This window comes from Saccostrea echinata, unplaced genomic scaffold, assembly GCF_033153115.1.
Source record: "Saccostrea echinata isolate AGI-Se365-2 ecotype Australia unplaced genomic scaffold, CSIRO_AGI_Sech_v1 ptg000032l, whole genome shotgun sequence".
NCBI classification, from domain to species: Eukaryota; Metazoa; Mollusca; class Bivalvia; order Ostreida; family Ostreidae; genus Saccostrea; species Saccostrea echinata.
The window spans coordinates 5,020,522-5,038,334 of NW_026889781.1; positions in this window are offsets into that span (position 1 = coordinate 5,020,522).

Here is a 17,813-nt window from a genome sequence, read left to right on the forward strand (position 1 = left end):
CATGGCGGTTAGTTTTGAGGGGACATATTCTTCAAATAGATTTGTTTTTAAATGAATAAAATAAAGTAACAAGATATTTAGACTCAGTCAAGATATTTTAACATCATATTATTCGAAAAACAACACGAGAAAAGGGGGATCAAACCGCTCTCTCTCTCTCTCTCTCTCTCTCTCTCTCTCTCTCTCTCTCTCTCAAAAAGATGAGAAGAGAAATTTGTTATCAAATTTGTTGAAATATAATTGTCTATTATAAAATTCTTCACAGAACATTACTGCTACCTCCTTCAACATATTTTAGTGTCTTCTTAGGTTAGAGTAAATATTTAAGTCCGAAATATCTGACGTTTTCCTGGCTTTTTTACGATCGTGCCAGGAAAACGTCAGAACCGGCGCCAAGTAGTGCTACGAAAACTGGAAATTCGCCGCTTCCAACTGGAGGCGGCATTCTCGGGTTGATTTTCGATACTTGCGAACCAAATTAAATGCTGAATTCACAACTTATTTATAGAACAATGCCTTTAGGACTCATCAACATCGTTTTAATGGTTTGTTTATAAAATATAGTCCGGTGAAAACATTTTATCAGACCCTCGAGTTTTGTTTTCAATTCGTGCATTTTAAAATCTTGCAAGACCTGTATCGAAATATAGAGTGATATTTTCTTTTCATCGATATTGGTGAGTATTAGAAGCATTGTGCTATTGATAAATTGTAAGTTCGACATTTAATTCAGTTCGCAAGTATCGAAAATCAGCTCCGGTTGGAGACGGCGAAATTTCCAGTTTTCGTAACATTATGGCGCCGGTTCTGACGTGTTCCTGGCACGTGAAATATCAAAATCATGAAAAAAGCCTGGAAAACGTCAGATATTTCAGACTAGAGTAAATATATAAAATGTCTAATTATAATTTTTTTTTAAAAAAAGTATTGCTTTCATCTCCTCGAGCTCGAGTTTAGAAGGACACACAGATGCAAAGACAGTCCATTTATTTAGGTATTTGTTCCTTACACATTTCCAATAAATACGTTCTTTAGTTGTGCAGTAGAACGATATATATTTTTAAAATGAACAAAAATGACCCCCCCCCCCCAAAAAAAAAAGATCGATAAAAAAAACAATATATACAAAAAAAACAAAAAACAAAAACAAAAACAAAAAAAACAACCATAAAAAAAACAAATTTCAATAGGCAGGTACAAAATACATTGTTACCGTTTTAAGATGCAATTGTATGTAATGTGAATCGTGTTACAATCATTTCAATACATTTTATTTACAAGTAGTAGTACATGTGTACTTTATTTTTTCTTTGCATCCAATTCGGATTCTTCCGTATTTTACAGATAAACGTGTATAATATTCATACTAAAAAAAATCCTTTCAATTATCAAAATCCCCCTCTTATTGTGGTAGTAAGTTGACTGCCCTCACCATATTGTACAGAATATTTTCTGCAGAAAAATAATGAGATTATTAAAATACCCCACCCCTCTCCAAGGTTTAAGAATCTGAGTTTTGTAAAAGTCAATTGCCTAATTGCCCCCCCCCCACCCCCACTACCCCTTCTCCCACCACAAACATTTTATTGTTCAAGTGATTTTTTTTTTTTACAATCCTGCTATGGACGTGAATAGTTTCTTATCATTTTTTACTGTATATTTTTTTTTACAGATATGTGCAAATTTCATAACTGCAAAGGATTGAAAGGGAATATTAGCTTTTAATTTACAATAATAAAACTAAAAACAAATAGCTTTTAAAAATACATATATTTGAGAAAACTATGACACACAAAATTGAATATAAAGATAGCAGGTATCAATATCTTTCACGCATGGTACATATATATGTCAAAAACACCAAAGTATGCATATCATCTGGATATTTATTCATACCAAATTCACGTTTCATTTAATGAAATACGAAACAACAAAATTCTCACGGTGAAACTTCATGAAGCCGTCAAGCTCGACACCATCCTCAGATATTCGTACCTATACTGGTACATGTACGCATATTTGGGCTTAATACAAGTGAAGAATTCAGTAATTTTGATGGTTTTCTCCAAAAATATTGGTATTGGTTCAGCTGTGCTATCAAAAATAGTAGCCCGCGTGGCGAAGTGGTTAGAGCGTCTGCTCTAGAGTCGCAGAGTAAGGAGTTGATCCTTACGTTGCGGGTTCGAATCCCACAGTGGGACGTGGAGAAAGGTCCTTCAGATGAGACCGTATATACAGAGGTCCCGTGTCGCAGTAGGTGCTGGCACGAAAAAGATCCCTCGATCACTGCTCAATGGCCGTGAGTGCCGAGTATAGGTCAGAATTTGTAGCCCTCTACCGGCAAGTGGTGGCGTCTCCATATGAGTGAAACATTCTCGAGAGGGACGTTAAACAACAAACAACCAATCAAATAGATAACTTTGTTTAATTGACTAAAGAAAGAGCCATATTGCTCGACAAGGTATTTGTTGGCTGCATAAATTATAAATTAGAATCAGATACATTGGTGTTGGAAGCAAATTGAAAGGGGGGGGGGGGCTAATTCAAAGAGAAAAAATAATTCAAAGTTGAAAAACCGACAAGTAAAAAAAATGTGTGTGGGGGGGGGGGGGGGTTCGAACACTTCTTTCAGTACCAATTTTTTTCCAAACGCTACCACTTACCCTTCTTTCATTACACTGTAACGTGTGCCTGTTGAAAGTGGGGGGGGGGAGGGGGGGCAAAACCTTCTCCCAATGTTCAATGCCTATAAACAGTGACGAAGCATCGTTTTTGAAAGGGGGGACAGAACAGAGAAAAAATTCAACTTACCCGGAAAAAAAAATGACCAGCAAAAAAAAAAAAAAAAAAAAAAATTAAATCCCCAAACTTGAAAATCCTATTTCGGGGGGGGGGGGGGGGGTTAAACTTCCTTCAGTACCAAATCTTATTCTTACACTACTATTTTACCCTTTCTTGACTTTATTTTAATAAAAGTGTGTGTGGGGAGGGGGGGGGGGGCAACGGCCTTTCAATGAACATTTTCAATAGTAAAAATTTATGGTTGGAAAAACGTGGGAGGCCAGCCCCCCCCCCCCCCGGCCCCCCTGTCGCTACGTGCCTGATAAGGCATTTGTTGTTTGAGATATCTCTATAATTTTGGAAAACTTGTGTTTTCCAATATAGAAATCAACGGAAAACGGGAAATATTTTTAAAACATCTCCACCCCCCAAACGAAACAAAAATTCCTTTTTACAGGTAATATGGACTGTCATTTCACAAATTCATACCAAAGTTTTTAGTGTTTCCCGGGGGGGGGGGTATGTTTACAGACAAAAACTACAAAAATGCTTATTTTTTCACCAATTTCAAAGGGGTTTACAACTAAAACTTTGTATTTTATTAATAATATATGTTTAATTTTATATGAGTATAACATAAGAAAAGATTTAAGGAACATTTATTCATATCCAAGAATACTCTAAAATGTGGTGATATGCTTTAAAGCCCGATTTCAGTGAAAAATATCGTCTACCCCCCTTATTTAAAGAGCTGGAATTTAGGGGTAATTAACTTTTTAACACAGGCCAGGTATTAAAATTATCAGTCAATTACCATTGAACTGTTCTTTACATTCAACAAAAATTTTACGGCCAAATTGCCATTAGTATTGAATTAAATGGGTGTAAAATTTAGGCGGGAATCGAGAGTTAGCGTGCGTAGTTCTTTGTCAATGAGGAAAAAACGACCTTCCACCTTTCGTCATCTTCTACTGAAGCTCTATTTTCCTGAAATTTCTCAAGACAATTGAAAACTAGTTGCTTATTGCACTTCTTTTGTCCTGACTGTTAATGTATGCATTCAAGTCGGAGTGTTCTCGAGATTCTGTAAATAAAACTAAATATCCATCAAAATGGATATTAAATCTTTCACACAATGGTTTATAAGAGTTCATGCATTCGTAATTATGACATTCTCGTTTCATATACCACTTATATAGCATGGTTTTTTCTCTCACAGTGAGCATTAAAAATTGAAATTATAATGAACGAATAAATGTCTCCCCCGCATTTTCAAACATCCGTTCCTATGGCAATTGCCAAAGTGTTATCATGAATATTTAAAATATTTTTTTAATAAGAAAATTCAGTAAACGTACACATTTTCATCTGTAATTTTCAATCACTTCAACTAACAAATTAATATAATATTAAGAAATTCTACGAACTTTTGGATCAGCCCTTGTATAATTAAGGAATAACTGTCTTATTTTTTGGATTCATGATGTGATCAATCGAGTGGCTTGCGTGATAATTTGCATAAACGCCGAAAGCGTTTATGCATGAAATTATCACGCAAGCCAATCGATTGATCATCGTCATGAATCCAAAAAATCTGACAGTTATTCCTTATATTTACATGCTCCTGATTTGCAAATTCCCATGCTAATAGCCCCGCTTCTGTCTCTGTGTGTCCCGCCCCGCACGTGATTTTTTTTTAACCGCGCCTATCGATGAACCAGTAGATTTATGTAGAAATAAAGTATTTTTACAATTTGTAATTTTATCTCGGACAAAGACATTGGAAATGTAAATATTTCTAAATAAATGCAAAGTTGCCACTAGGTTTTTAATATTAAGCATGTTGAGGTTTGATAAATTCCATGTCATGAAGGTTGTGAACTGTTGACGATTGATTGATTGATTGATATTGTTTAACGCCGAGTCGGCAATATTTCAGCCATATTTCGGCGGTGAGAAGTTATGTTCAGGTCTGAAAGATTCTTGGGAAATTTCTCTGGTGGCCCCAGTAAACCTTCTCTTTTTTCGAAAACCAGAAAAAACGACCTTTTACATGCCAAGGGGGTTGATATCCTTGACAGGGGCACCGTTGAATACACTGCTACAGTTTGATTTATTAATCAGTGTAAATGTATTTGAGCAGTGATAATTATGAATGATTTCTTATTATAACTGAATGCATGTGTCATACTTTGCAACTATTATTGTTTACATGCAGCTTTTACACCACATGATATACAGTGAACAAAAACTAAATTATTGTCATGGAAGTGCAAACATCTCTGTCTTCGATCAATGGTCATGTTTCATAATTTTGTTTGTCAGATGCTCTGTTAGTGTTGATTTTCAATATTTTCTTATAGATTGCAGACAGAAAAACTAATCGTTTACGACCAGTGTATTTATTAATTTTTCTGTGCTTTGATTTTAACAACATGAAAATAAAAAAAAAACAACATACAAGTGACCAAGTACTACGGAAACGCTTAATTGGTGACTAGCCATGTAGATAATTATAGGATTATACAAATGCTGTTGAAAAATAAATGCTTACATTCTTGAAAAGTACCGAGAATAATTGAGAAACGTATACCTGTAATTTACAACTTCACTGTATGTAGGTAATTCAAGTTATGTAGCTAAATCTGGTGAATGATGTTGACAAAATTTTCGAACTTGATTGCACACAACTGAATATTTACACTTGGACACTTGGACACTTGGAAAAGTAAAATACTTTTATATTATGCTTTATTATCCCCTCGTTCAATTTAATTTATGGGACTGGAATACGAGAAGATCACACAGTGGGTGAATAAATTAAATATATAATAAATAAAAATCAAGGCAGCTTACTGCTTTGATCCCAGTGCAAAGTATGTCACTTCCATTATGCACTCAAAGACAAACTAACCTACCCACACACTCACAATTGCAAGCGTGTTAATATATCCCCTCCGACTCCGTTGCGAGGGGATAATGAATATATAAACTCAGTGATTGATTTATTATAAAAAGAATTGTGATTAAATTGTGTTTGATTTCTGTAAACGGATTTATAATTTATTTTTCTTGTTTTTGATTTAGTTATAATCACTGCAAAAAGGAACATTAATTCACTATGCATTTTTTTGTTTGTCCAGGGGGTTGGGGAGATGGGGGGGGGGTAGATTAACAAGATCTTACAAGGCACTTAAAAAAACTACAACTAAAGTGTCTGTGCTAAAGAATATATTAAAAAAAATCCCCGGGTACTAGTTGTACCCATTAAATACTAATAAAACCATTTTTTTTCACGGATTTAATCTCAGTCGTTATTCTCAGGTGTCATTTTAGCCATATAATAGTAGAACTGGTCTTCAGTTTCTTTATTTGGCTTTTGCTGTTGTTAATGACCGTGATCACAGTTGTAAGATTCCAGTATATAATTAAGGGGTGCATCGACACAACATAAAAAGTATTTTTAAAAAGAAAATGCTATTATACACTTGTTAACTAACAAAACTGAAAATTCGTCTTTTCATCCCCCCCCCCCCCCAACCCCCGGAAATATCTAACCCTGCATTTATATAATGCATGCGTGTTATATTAATTATGCATGTAGTAGTGTAACTCATTTATTTTTCAATTTTTAATTAGATTTATCGATCACAATCTTGTTATATAAAGACAAGTCAGAGCGGTTTTCAATTGAAAGAAAAAATTGAATTGTGCTTTCTTTGAAAATAAAAAAAGCTAGGATCGCTTAGATACTGTAATGAACCCATTGCCGAAAGAATTGCTACATAATTAATTGAGTTAAATACCTTTTTCGTCTTTTTTTTCAATATAAGCTTACAAATATATTTTACATTACGATGTAATTTTATTCTGTTGTTCCTACATTGTTTTTCTCATTCACTCTTAAAATATCGGCAGTATATATACTAAATCCGAATAGAATAATCTTATTTACAAACAACACAATTTGACATCCTAACCCATCGATAGCCATGTTTAAAATGAAATGACTTCCAAATGATTTCTACACATTCCTCCCATGATTCTTACAGGAACGTCACAATTTTCTCACACAGTTCTTACATGAAAGTCGCATGTTTCTCGCATGCTCACTACACGATTTGAACGAAATGCTATGAAGCTTGACCTTTTGCTAAAGTGGGCACTCAGTACCCACTTTCGGTGGGCACTCAGTACCCACTTTTTTTCAAGTGGGTACTGAGTGCCCACCGCCTATTTTGACCGGGTTAGGGGGGTCCCAGGTGGCAACTCGGGGTGTGGGGCAGTAGTACTCCACCAGGGGAATATTTTGGGGTACTTTCGGAAACTCTGTCCCCACCCCTCCGGACGGGAGCGGGGGTCCAGAGTGAAAATCCGGGAATTTTCAAAGTCGTTATTTCGTAATGTGTGAGGTGTCATTAGATTCGTATTGACGAGTAGATTACAGATATATAATTTTTTTTCCGGTGGGACATCCGGTTCGTCCGGAAGTCGGGTATGAAAGTCCGGAATTTTCGTACGCCGAGTGAAAAATACAGGTTTTTCGACTATAAATCTTTTATTTATAGAGCTAGGTAAAAGTTTTTTATATCATTTTCTTCGTCTCAGTGAGACAAAGAATTATATCTAATCAGATTTATTGTAACTTAAAAAATAAAAATTTTATGGGCTTATTTAATGTAATTTTGGACTTAGAAATTTTTGACGCGTTTGAAAAACATACTCATAAGGGTATAAATTTTTTATTTATAGAGCTAGGTAAAACTTTTTTATATCATTTTCTTCGTCTCATTGAGACAAAGAATTATATCTAATCAGATTTATTTTATCTTGAAAAATAAAAAAGTTACCTCCAAAAAACCTTTAAAATTAAGGTCAATCTTAAAAGTGGGTATTCAATACCCACTTAAAGATGGGTATTCAATACCCACTTTGCTAAAAATATATTATTTATTGACCTACAACAAAATTCTTTATATCATTTTCTTCGTCTCATTAAGACAAAAAAGAATATGTAATCAGATTAATTGTAACTTAAAAAATAAAAATTTTATAACCTAAATAGTGTTATTTGGACTTAGAAATTTTTGACGCGTATAAAAAACATACTCATAAGGCTATAAATTTTTTATTTATAGAGCTAGGTAAAAGTTTTTTATATCATTTTCTTTGTCTCATTGAGACAAAGAATTATATCTAATCAGATTTATTGTAACTTAAAAAATAAAAAAGTTAGCTCCAAAAAACCTTTAAAAGTTAGGTCAATCTGACATGGGTATTCAATACCCACTTTGCTAAAAATATATTATTTATTGACCTACAACAAAATTCTTTATATCATTTTCTTCGTCTCATTAAGACAAAAAAGAATATGTAATCAGATTAATTGTAACTTAAAAAATAAAAATTTTATAACCTAAATAGTGTTATTTGGACTTAGAAATTTTTGACGCGTATAAAAAACATACTCATAAGGCTATAAATTTTTTATTTATAGAGCTAGGTAAAAGTTTTTTATATCATTTTCTTTGTCTCATTGAGACAAAGAATTATATCTAATCAGATTTATTGTAACTTAAAAAATAAAAAAGTTAGCTCCAAAAAACCTTTAAAAGTTAGGTCAATCTGACATGGGTATTCAATACCCACTTTGCTAAAAATATATTATTTATTGACCTACAACAAAATTCTTTATATCATTTTCTTCGACTCGTTAAGACAAAAAAGAATATGTAATCAGATTAATTGTAACTTAAAAAATAAAAATTTTATAACCTAAAAAGTGTTATTTGGACTTAGAAATCTTTGACGCGTGTAAAAAACATACTCATAAGGCTATAAATTTTTTATTTATAGAGCTAGGTAAAAGTTTTTTATATCATTTTCTTCGTCTCATTGAGACAAAGAATTATATCTAATCAGATTCATTGTAACTTAAAAAATAAAAATTCTATGAGCTAATTTAATGTATTTTTGGACTTAGAAATTTTTCAATGCATGTGAAAAACATACTCATAAGGGTATAAATCTTTTATTTATAGAGCTAGGTAAAAGTTTTTTATATCATTTTTTTCCTCTCATTGAGACAAAAAAGAATATATAATCAAATGAATTGTAGAATAGAAAATAATAATTTACAACCTTATTAATATTATTTTAGACTTCAAAATTTTTTTAAGTCCAAATTCAAAGGTGTTTAGGGGCTGAAATTTTTATTAGGTATCCTACAACAAATCTGATTACATATTCTTTCTCGTCTCGAAGAGACGAAGAAAATGATATAAAGAACCTTTAGATAGGGTCACAAATAAAAATTTGGACCCTAAAAACCTTGTTCATTTCTGGGAGTTTCATCTAACCCTAATTTCTACTTTGAAATAATTCCTTTTTGGGGATGAAATTTTTAATTGTAGAGCTATCCTCATGTGTTTTACATCATTTTCTTTGTCTCAATGAGACGAGAAAGAATATGTAATCAATTTTATCTTAAGACATCTTTTAAGAATGTTAGGCCCTTAAAACTCTGAAATTTGGACTTAGAATTTTTTAACGCACTCCGAAAACTCCTAATAGGGGCTAAAACTCCTTTTTAATCAAGATATGATAATATCTTTGGTATCATTGTTTTCTGCTCTGTAAGATGAACATAATGATATAAAGTATGTGTATGTTGCTTGAAATTTAAAGAAAACAGCCCCAAAAAGCACTTTAATTAGCGCACTGAAAATTTCTAAGTCCAAATTCAAAGGAGTTGAGGGGCTGAAATTTTTATTAGGTATCCTACAACAAATCTGATTACATATTCTTTCTCGTCTCGAAGAGACGAAGAAAATGATATAAAGAACCTTTAGATAGGGTCACAAATAAAAATTTGGACCCTAAAAACCTTGTTCATTTCTGGGAGTTTCATCTAACCCTAATTTCTACTTTGAAATAATTCCTTTTTGGGGATGAAATTTTTAATTGTAGAGCTATCCTCATGTGTTTTACATCATTTTCTTTGTCTCAATGAGACGAGAAAGAATATGTAATCAATTTTATCTTAAGACATCTTTTAAGAATGTTAGGCCCTTAAAACTCTGAAATTTGGACTTAGAATTTTTTAACGCACTCCGAAAACTCCTAATAGGGGCTAAAACTCCTTTTTAATCAAGATATGATAATATCTTTGGTATCATTGTTTTCTGCTCTGTAAGATGAACATAATGATATAAAGTATGTGTATGTTGCTTGAAATTTAAAGAAAACAGCCCCAAAAAGCACTTTAATTAGCGCACTGAAAATTTCTAAGTCCAAATTCAAAGGAGTTGAGGGGCTGAAATTTTTATTAGGTATCCTACAACAAATCTGATTACATATTCTTTCTCGTCTCGAAGAGACGAAGAAAATGATATAAAGAACCTTTAGATAGGGTCACAAATAAAAATTTGGACCCTAAAAACCTTGTTCATTTCTGGGAGTTTCATCTAACCCTAATTTCTACTTTGAAATAATTCCTTTTTGGGGATGAAATTTTTAATTGTAGAGCTATCCTCATGTGTTTTACATCATTTTCTTTGTCTCAATGAGACGAGAAAGAATATGTAATCAATTTTATCTTAAGACATCTTTTAAGAATGTTAGGCCCTTAAAACTCTGAAATTTGGACTTAGAATTTTTTAACGCACTCCGAAAACTCCTAATAGGGGCTAAAACTCCTTTTTAATCAAGATATGATAATATCTTTGGTATCATTGTTTTCTGCTCTGTAAGATGAACATAATGATATAAAGTATGTGTATGTTGCTTGAAATTTAAAGAAAACAGCCCCAAAAAGCACTTTAATTAGCGCACTGAAAATTTCTAAGTCCAAATTCAAAGGAGTTGAGGGGCTGAAATTTTTATTAGGTATCCTACAACAAATCTGATTACATATTCTTTCTCGTCTCGAAGAGACGAAGAAAATGATATAAAGAACCTTTAGATAGGGTCACAAATAAAAATTTGGACCCTAAAAACCTTGTTCATTTCTGGGAGTTTCATCTAACCCTAATTTCTACTTTGAAATAATTCCTTTTTGGGGATGAAATTTTTAATTGTAGAGCTATCCTCATGTGTTTTACATCATTTTCTTTGTCTCAATGAGACGAGAAAGAATATGTAATCAATTTTATCTTAAGACATCTTTTAAGAATGTTAGGCCCTTAAAACTCTGAAATTTGGACTTAGAATTTTTTAACGCACTCCGAAAACTCCTAATAGGGGCTAAAACTCCTTTTTAATCAAGATATGATAATATCTTTGGTATCATTGTTTTCTGCTCTGTAAGATGAACATAATGATATAAAGTATGTGTATGTTGCTTGAAATTTAAAGAAAACAGCCCCAAAAAGCACTTTAATTAGCGCACTGAAAATTTCTAAGTCCAAATTCAAAGGAGTTGAGGGGCTGAAATTTTTATTAGGTATCCTACAACAAATCTGATTACATATTCTTTCTCGTCTCGAAGAGACGAAGAAAATGATATAAAGAACCTTTAGATAGGGTCACAAATAAAAATTTGGACCCTAAAAACCTTGTTCATTTCTGGGAGTTTCATCTAACCCTAATTTCTACTTTGAAATAATTCCTTTTTGGGGATGAAATTTTTAATTGTAGAGCTATCCTCTTGTGTTTTACATCATTTTCTTTGTCTCGATGAGACGAGAAAGAATATGTAATCAATTTTATCTTAAGATATCTTTTAAGAATGTTAGGCCCTTAAAACTCTGAAATTTGGACTTAGAATTTTTTAACGCACTCCGAAAACTCCTAATAGGGGCTAAAACTCCTTTTAAATCAAGATATGATAATATCTTTGGTATCATTGTTTTCTGCTCTGTAAGATGAACATAATGATATAAAGTATGTGTATGTTGCTTGAAATTTAAAGAAAACAGCCCCAAAAAGCACTTTAATTAGCGCACTGAAAATTTCTAAGTCCAAATTCAAAGGAGTTGAGGGGCTGAAATTTTTATTAGGTATCCTACAACAAATCTGATTACATATTCTTTCTCGTCTCGAAGAGACGAAGAAAATGATATAAAGAACCTTTAGATAGGGTCACAAATAAAAATTTGGACCCTAAAAACCTTGTTCATTTCTGGGAGTTTCATCTAACCCTAATTTCTACTTTGAAATAATTCCTTTTTGGGGATGAAATTTTTAATTGTAGAGCTATCCTCATGTGTTTTACATCATTTTCTTTGTCTCAATGAGACGAGAAAGAATATGTAATCAATTTTATCTTAAGACATCTTTTAAGAATGTTAGGCCCTTAAAACTCTGAAATTTGGACTTAGAATTTTTTAACGCACTCCGAAAACTCCTAATAGGGGCTAAAACTCCTTTTTAATCAAGATATGATAATATCTTTGGTATCATTGTTTTCTGCTCTGTAAGATGAACATAATGATATAAAGTATGTGTATGTTGCTTGAAATTTAAAGAAAACAGCCCCAAAAAGCACTTTAATTAGCGCACTGAAAATTTCTAAGTCCAAATTCAAAGGAGTTGAGGGGCTGAAATTTTTATTAGGTATCCTACAACAAATCTGATTACATATTCTTTCTCGTCTCGAAGAGACGAAGAAAATGATATAAAGAACCTTTAGATAGGGTCACAAATAAAAATTTGGACCCTAAAAACCTTGTTCATTTCTGGGAGTTTCATCTAACCCTAATTTCTACTTTGAAATAATTCCTTTTTGGGGATGAAATTTTTAATTGTAGAGCTATCCTCATGTGTTTTACATCATTTTCTTTGTCTCAATGAGACGAGAAAGAATATGTAATCAATTTTATCTTAAGACATCTTTTAAGAATGTTAGGCCCTTAAAACTCTGAAATTTGGACTTAGAATTTTTTAACGCACTCCGAAAACTCCTAATAGGGGCTAAAACTCCTTTTTAATCAAGATATGATAATATCTTTGGTATCATTGTTTTCTGCTCTGTAAGATGAACATAATGATATAAAGTATGTGTATGTTGCTTGAAATTTAAAGAAAACAGCCCCAAAAAGCACTTTAATTAGCGCACTGAAAATTTCTAAGTCCAAATTCAAAGGAGTTGAGGGGCTGAAATTTTTATTAGGTATCCTACAACAAATCTGATTACATATTCTTTCTCGTCTCGAAGAGACGAAGAAAATGATATAAAGAACCTTTAGATAGGGTCACAAATAAAAATTTGGACCCTAAAAACCTTGTTCATTTCTGGGAGTTTCATCTAACCCTAATTTCTACTTTGAAATAATTCCTTTTTGGGGATGAAATTTTTAATTGTAGAGCTATCCTCTTGTGTTTTACATCATTTTCTTTGTCTCGATGAGACGAGAAAGAATATGTAATCAATTTTATCTTAAGATATCTTTTAAGAATGTTAGGCCCTTAAAACTCTGAAATTTGGACTTAGAATTTTTTAACGCACTCCGAAAACTCCTAATAGGGGCTAAAACTCCTTTTAAATCAAGATATGATAATATCTTTGGTATCATTGTTTTCTGCTCTGTAAGATGAACATAATGATATAAAGTATGTGTATGTTGCTTGAAATTTAAAGAAAACAGCCCCAAAAAGCACTTTAATTAGCGCACTGAAAATTTCTAAGTCCAAATTCAAAGGAGTTGAGGGGCTGAAATTTTTATTAGGTATCCTACAACAAATCTGATTACATATTCTTTCTCGTCTCGAAGAGACGAAGAAAATGATATAAAGAACCTTTAGATAGGGTCACAAATAAAAATTTGGACCCTAAAAACCTTGTTCATTTCTGGGAGTTTCATCTAACCCTAATTTCTACTTTGAAATAATTCCTTTTTGGGGATGAAATTTTTAATTGTAGAGCTATCCTCATGTGTTTTACATCATTTTCTTTGTCTCAATGAGACGAGAAAGAATATGTAATCAATTTTATCTTAAGATATCTTTTAAGAATGTTAGGCCCTTAAAACTCTGAAATTTGGACTTAGAATTTTTTAACGCACTCCGAAAACTCCTAATAGGGGCTAAAACTCCTTTTAAATCAAGATATGATAATATCTTTGGTATCATTGTTTTCTGCTCTGTAAGATGAACATAATGATATAAAGTATGTGTATGTTGCTTGAAATTTAAAGAAAACAGCCCCAAAAAGCACTTTAATTAGCGCACTGAAAATTTCTAAGTCCAAATTCAAAGGAGTTGAGGGGCTGAAATTTTTATTAGGTATCCTACAACAAATCTGATTACATATTCTTTCTCGTCTCGAAGAGACGAAGAAAATGATATAAAGAACCTTTAGATAGGGTCACAAATAAAAATTTGGACCCTAAAAACCTTGTTCATTTCTGGGAGTTTCATCTAACCCTAATTTCTACTTTGAAATAATTCCTTTTTGGGGATGAAATTTTTAATTGTAGAGCTATCCTCATGTGTTTTACATCATTTTCTTTGTCTCGATGAGACGAGAAAGAATATGTAATCAATTTTATCTTAAGATATCTTTTAAGAATGTTAGGCCCTTAAAACTCTGAAATTTGGACTTAGAATTTTTTAACGCACTCCGAAAACTCCTAATAGGGGCTAAAACTCCTTTTTAATCAAGATATGATAATATCTTTGGTATCATTGTTTTCTGCTCTGTAAGATGAACATAATGATATAAAGTATGTGTATGTTGCTTGAAATTTAAAGAAAACAGCCCCAAAAAGCACTTTAATTAGCGCACTGAAAATTTCTAAGTCCAAATTCAAAGGAGTTGAGGGGCTGAAATTTTTATTAGGTATCCTACAACAAATCTGATTACATATTCTTTCTCGTCTCGAAGAGACGAAGAAAATGATATAAAGAACCTTTAGATAGGGTCACAAATAAAAATTTGGACCCTAAAAACCTTGTTCATTTCTGGGAGTTTCATCTAACCCTAATTTCTACTTTGAAATAATTCCTTTTTGGGGATGAAATTTTTAATTGTAGAGCTATCCTCATGTGTTTTACATCATTTTCTTTGTCTCAATGAGACGAGAAAGAATATGTAATCAATTTTATCTTAAGATATCTTTTAAGAATGTTAGGCCCTTAAAACTCTGAAATTTGGACTTAGAATTTTTTAACGCACTCCGAAAACTCCTAATAGGGGCTAAAACTCCTTTTAAATCAAGATATGATAATATCTTTGGTATCATTGTTTTCTGCTCTGTAAGATGAACATAATGATATAAAGTATGTGTATATTGCTTGAAATTTAAAGAAAACAGCCCCAAAAAGCACTTTAATTAGCGCACTGAAAATTTCTAAGTCCAAATTCAAAGGAGTTGAGGGGCTGAAATTTTTATTAGGTATCCTACAACAAATCTGATTACATATTCTTTCTCGTCTTGAAAAGACGAAGAAAATGATATAAAGAACCTTTAGATAGGGTCACAAATAAAAATTTGGACCCTAAAAACCTTGTTCATTTCTGGGAGTTTCATCTAACCCTAATTTCTACTTTGAAATAATTCCTTTTTGGGGATGAAATTTTTAATTGTAGAGCTATCCTCATGTGTTTTACATCATTTTCTTTGTCTCAATGAGACGAGAAAGAATATGTAATCAATTTTATCTTAAGATATCTTTTAAGAATGTTAGGCCCTTAAAACTCTGAAATTTGGACTTAGAATTTTTTAACGCACTCCAAAAACTCCTAATAGGGGCTAAAACTCCTTTTTAATCAAGATATGATAATATCTTTGGTATCATTGTTTTCTGCTCTGTAAGATGAACATAATGATATAAAGTATGTGTATATTGCTTGAAATTTAAAGAAAACAGCCCCAAAAAGCACTTTAATTAGCGCACTGAAAATTTCTAAGTCCAAATTCAAAGGAGTTGAGGGGCTGAAATTTTTATTAGGTATCCTACAACAAATCTGATTACATATTCTTTCTCGTCTTGAAAAGACGAAGAAAATGATATAAAGAACCTTCAGATAGGGTCAGAAATAAAATTTTTAACCCCATAAAGGATTTTTGGAGAATCTAAGGTCTTTGAGTTAAAAGTGGGTATCTGGTACCCACTTTTGAAATAGCCCTAGATTCTCCGTATTGTTTATGAGAATTTTTATTAAAAATTGATTGCCTATGCTTTTGAATTAAACTAATAGCATATTGAAGTTATATTCATGTTTGAATAAGTGACTTGAGACCATATTGCAGCCCTCACTAAAGACGAATAATTTACTAAGTCCAAATTCAAAGGAGTTGAGGGGCTGAAATTTTTATTATATACCCCACTGAAAATCTGATTGCATATTCTTTCTCGACTTGAAAAGACGAAGAAAATGATATAAAGAACCTTTAGATAGGATCAGAAATAAAATTTTGGACCCTAAAAACCTTGTTCATTTTTGGGAGTTTCATCTAACCCTAATTTCCACTTTGAAATAATTCCTTTTTGGGGATGAAATTCTTAATTGTAGAGCTATCCTCATGTGTTTTACATCATTTTCTTTGTCTCAATGAGACGAGAAAGAATATGTAATCAATTTTATCATATAAGATCTTTTAAGAATGTTAGGCCCTTAAAACTCTGAAATTTGGACTTAGAATTTTTTAACGCACTCCGAAAACTCCTAATAGGGGCTAAAACTCCCTTTAAATTGAGATATGATAATATCTTTGATATCAATGTGTTCTGCTCTGTAAGATGTAATTAGTGATATATAGAATGTCCATATTTCTTGATACATTCAGAAAAAAAGCTCTAAAAAGCATTTTAAATAGTGCGATGAAATTTTCTAAGTCCAAATTCAAAGGAGTTTAGGGGCTGAAATTTTTATTAGGTATCCTACAACAAATCTGATTACATATTCTTTCTCGTCTTGAAAAGACGAAGAAAATGATATAAAGAACCTTCAGATAGGGTCAGAAATAAAATTTTTAACCCCATAAAGGATTTTTGGAGAATCTAAGGTCTTTGAGTTAAAAGTGGGTATCTGGTACCCACTTTTGAAATAGCCCTAGATTCTCCGTATTGTTTATGAGAATTTTTATTAAAAATTGATTGCCTATGCTTTTGAATTAAACTAATAGCATATTGAAGTTATATTCATGTTTGAATAAGTGACTTGAGACCATATTGCAGCCCTCACTAAAGACGAATAATTTTCTAAGTCCAAATTCAAAGGAGTTTAGGGGCTGAAATTTTTATTAGGTATCCTACAACAAATCTGATTACATATTCTTTCTCGTCTTGAAAAGACGAAGAAAATGATATAAAGAACCTTTAGATAGGATCAGAAATAAAATTTTGGACCCTAAAAACCTTGTTCATTTTTGGGAGTTTCATATGACCCTAATTTCCACTTTGAAATAATTCCTTTTTGGGGATGAAATTCTTAATTGTAGAGCTATCCTCATGTGTTTTACATCATTTTCTTTGTCTCAATGAGACGAGAAAGAATATGTAATCAATTTTATCTTAAGATATCTTTTAAGAATGTTAGGCCCTTAAAACTCTGAAATTTGGACTTAGAATTTTTTAACGCACTCCGAAAACTCCTAATAGGGGCTTAACCTCCCTTTAAATTGAGATATGATAATATCTTTGATATCAGTGTGTTCTGCTCTGTAAGATGTAATTAGTGATATATAGAATGTCCATATTTCTTGATAAATTCAGAAAAAAAGCTCTAAAAAACATTTTAAATAGTGCGATGAAATTTTCTAAGTCCAAATTCAAAGGAGTTTAGGGGCTGAAATTTTTATTAGGTATCCTACAACAAATCTGATTACATATTCTTTCTCGTCTTGAAAAGACGAAGAAAATGATATAAAGAACCTTCAGATAGGGTCAGAAATAAAATTTTTAACCCCATAAAGGATTTTTGGAGAATCTAAGGTCTTTGAGTTAAAAGTGGGTATCTGGTACCCACTTTTGAAATAGCCCTAGATTCTCCGTATTGTTTATGAGAATTTTTATTAAAAATTGATTGCCTATGCTTTTGAATTAAACTAATAGCATATTGAAGTTATATTCATGTTTGAATAAGTGAC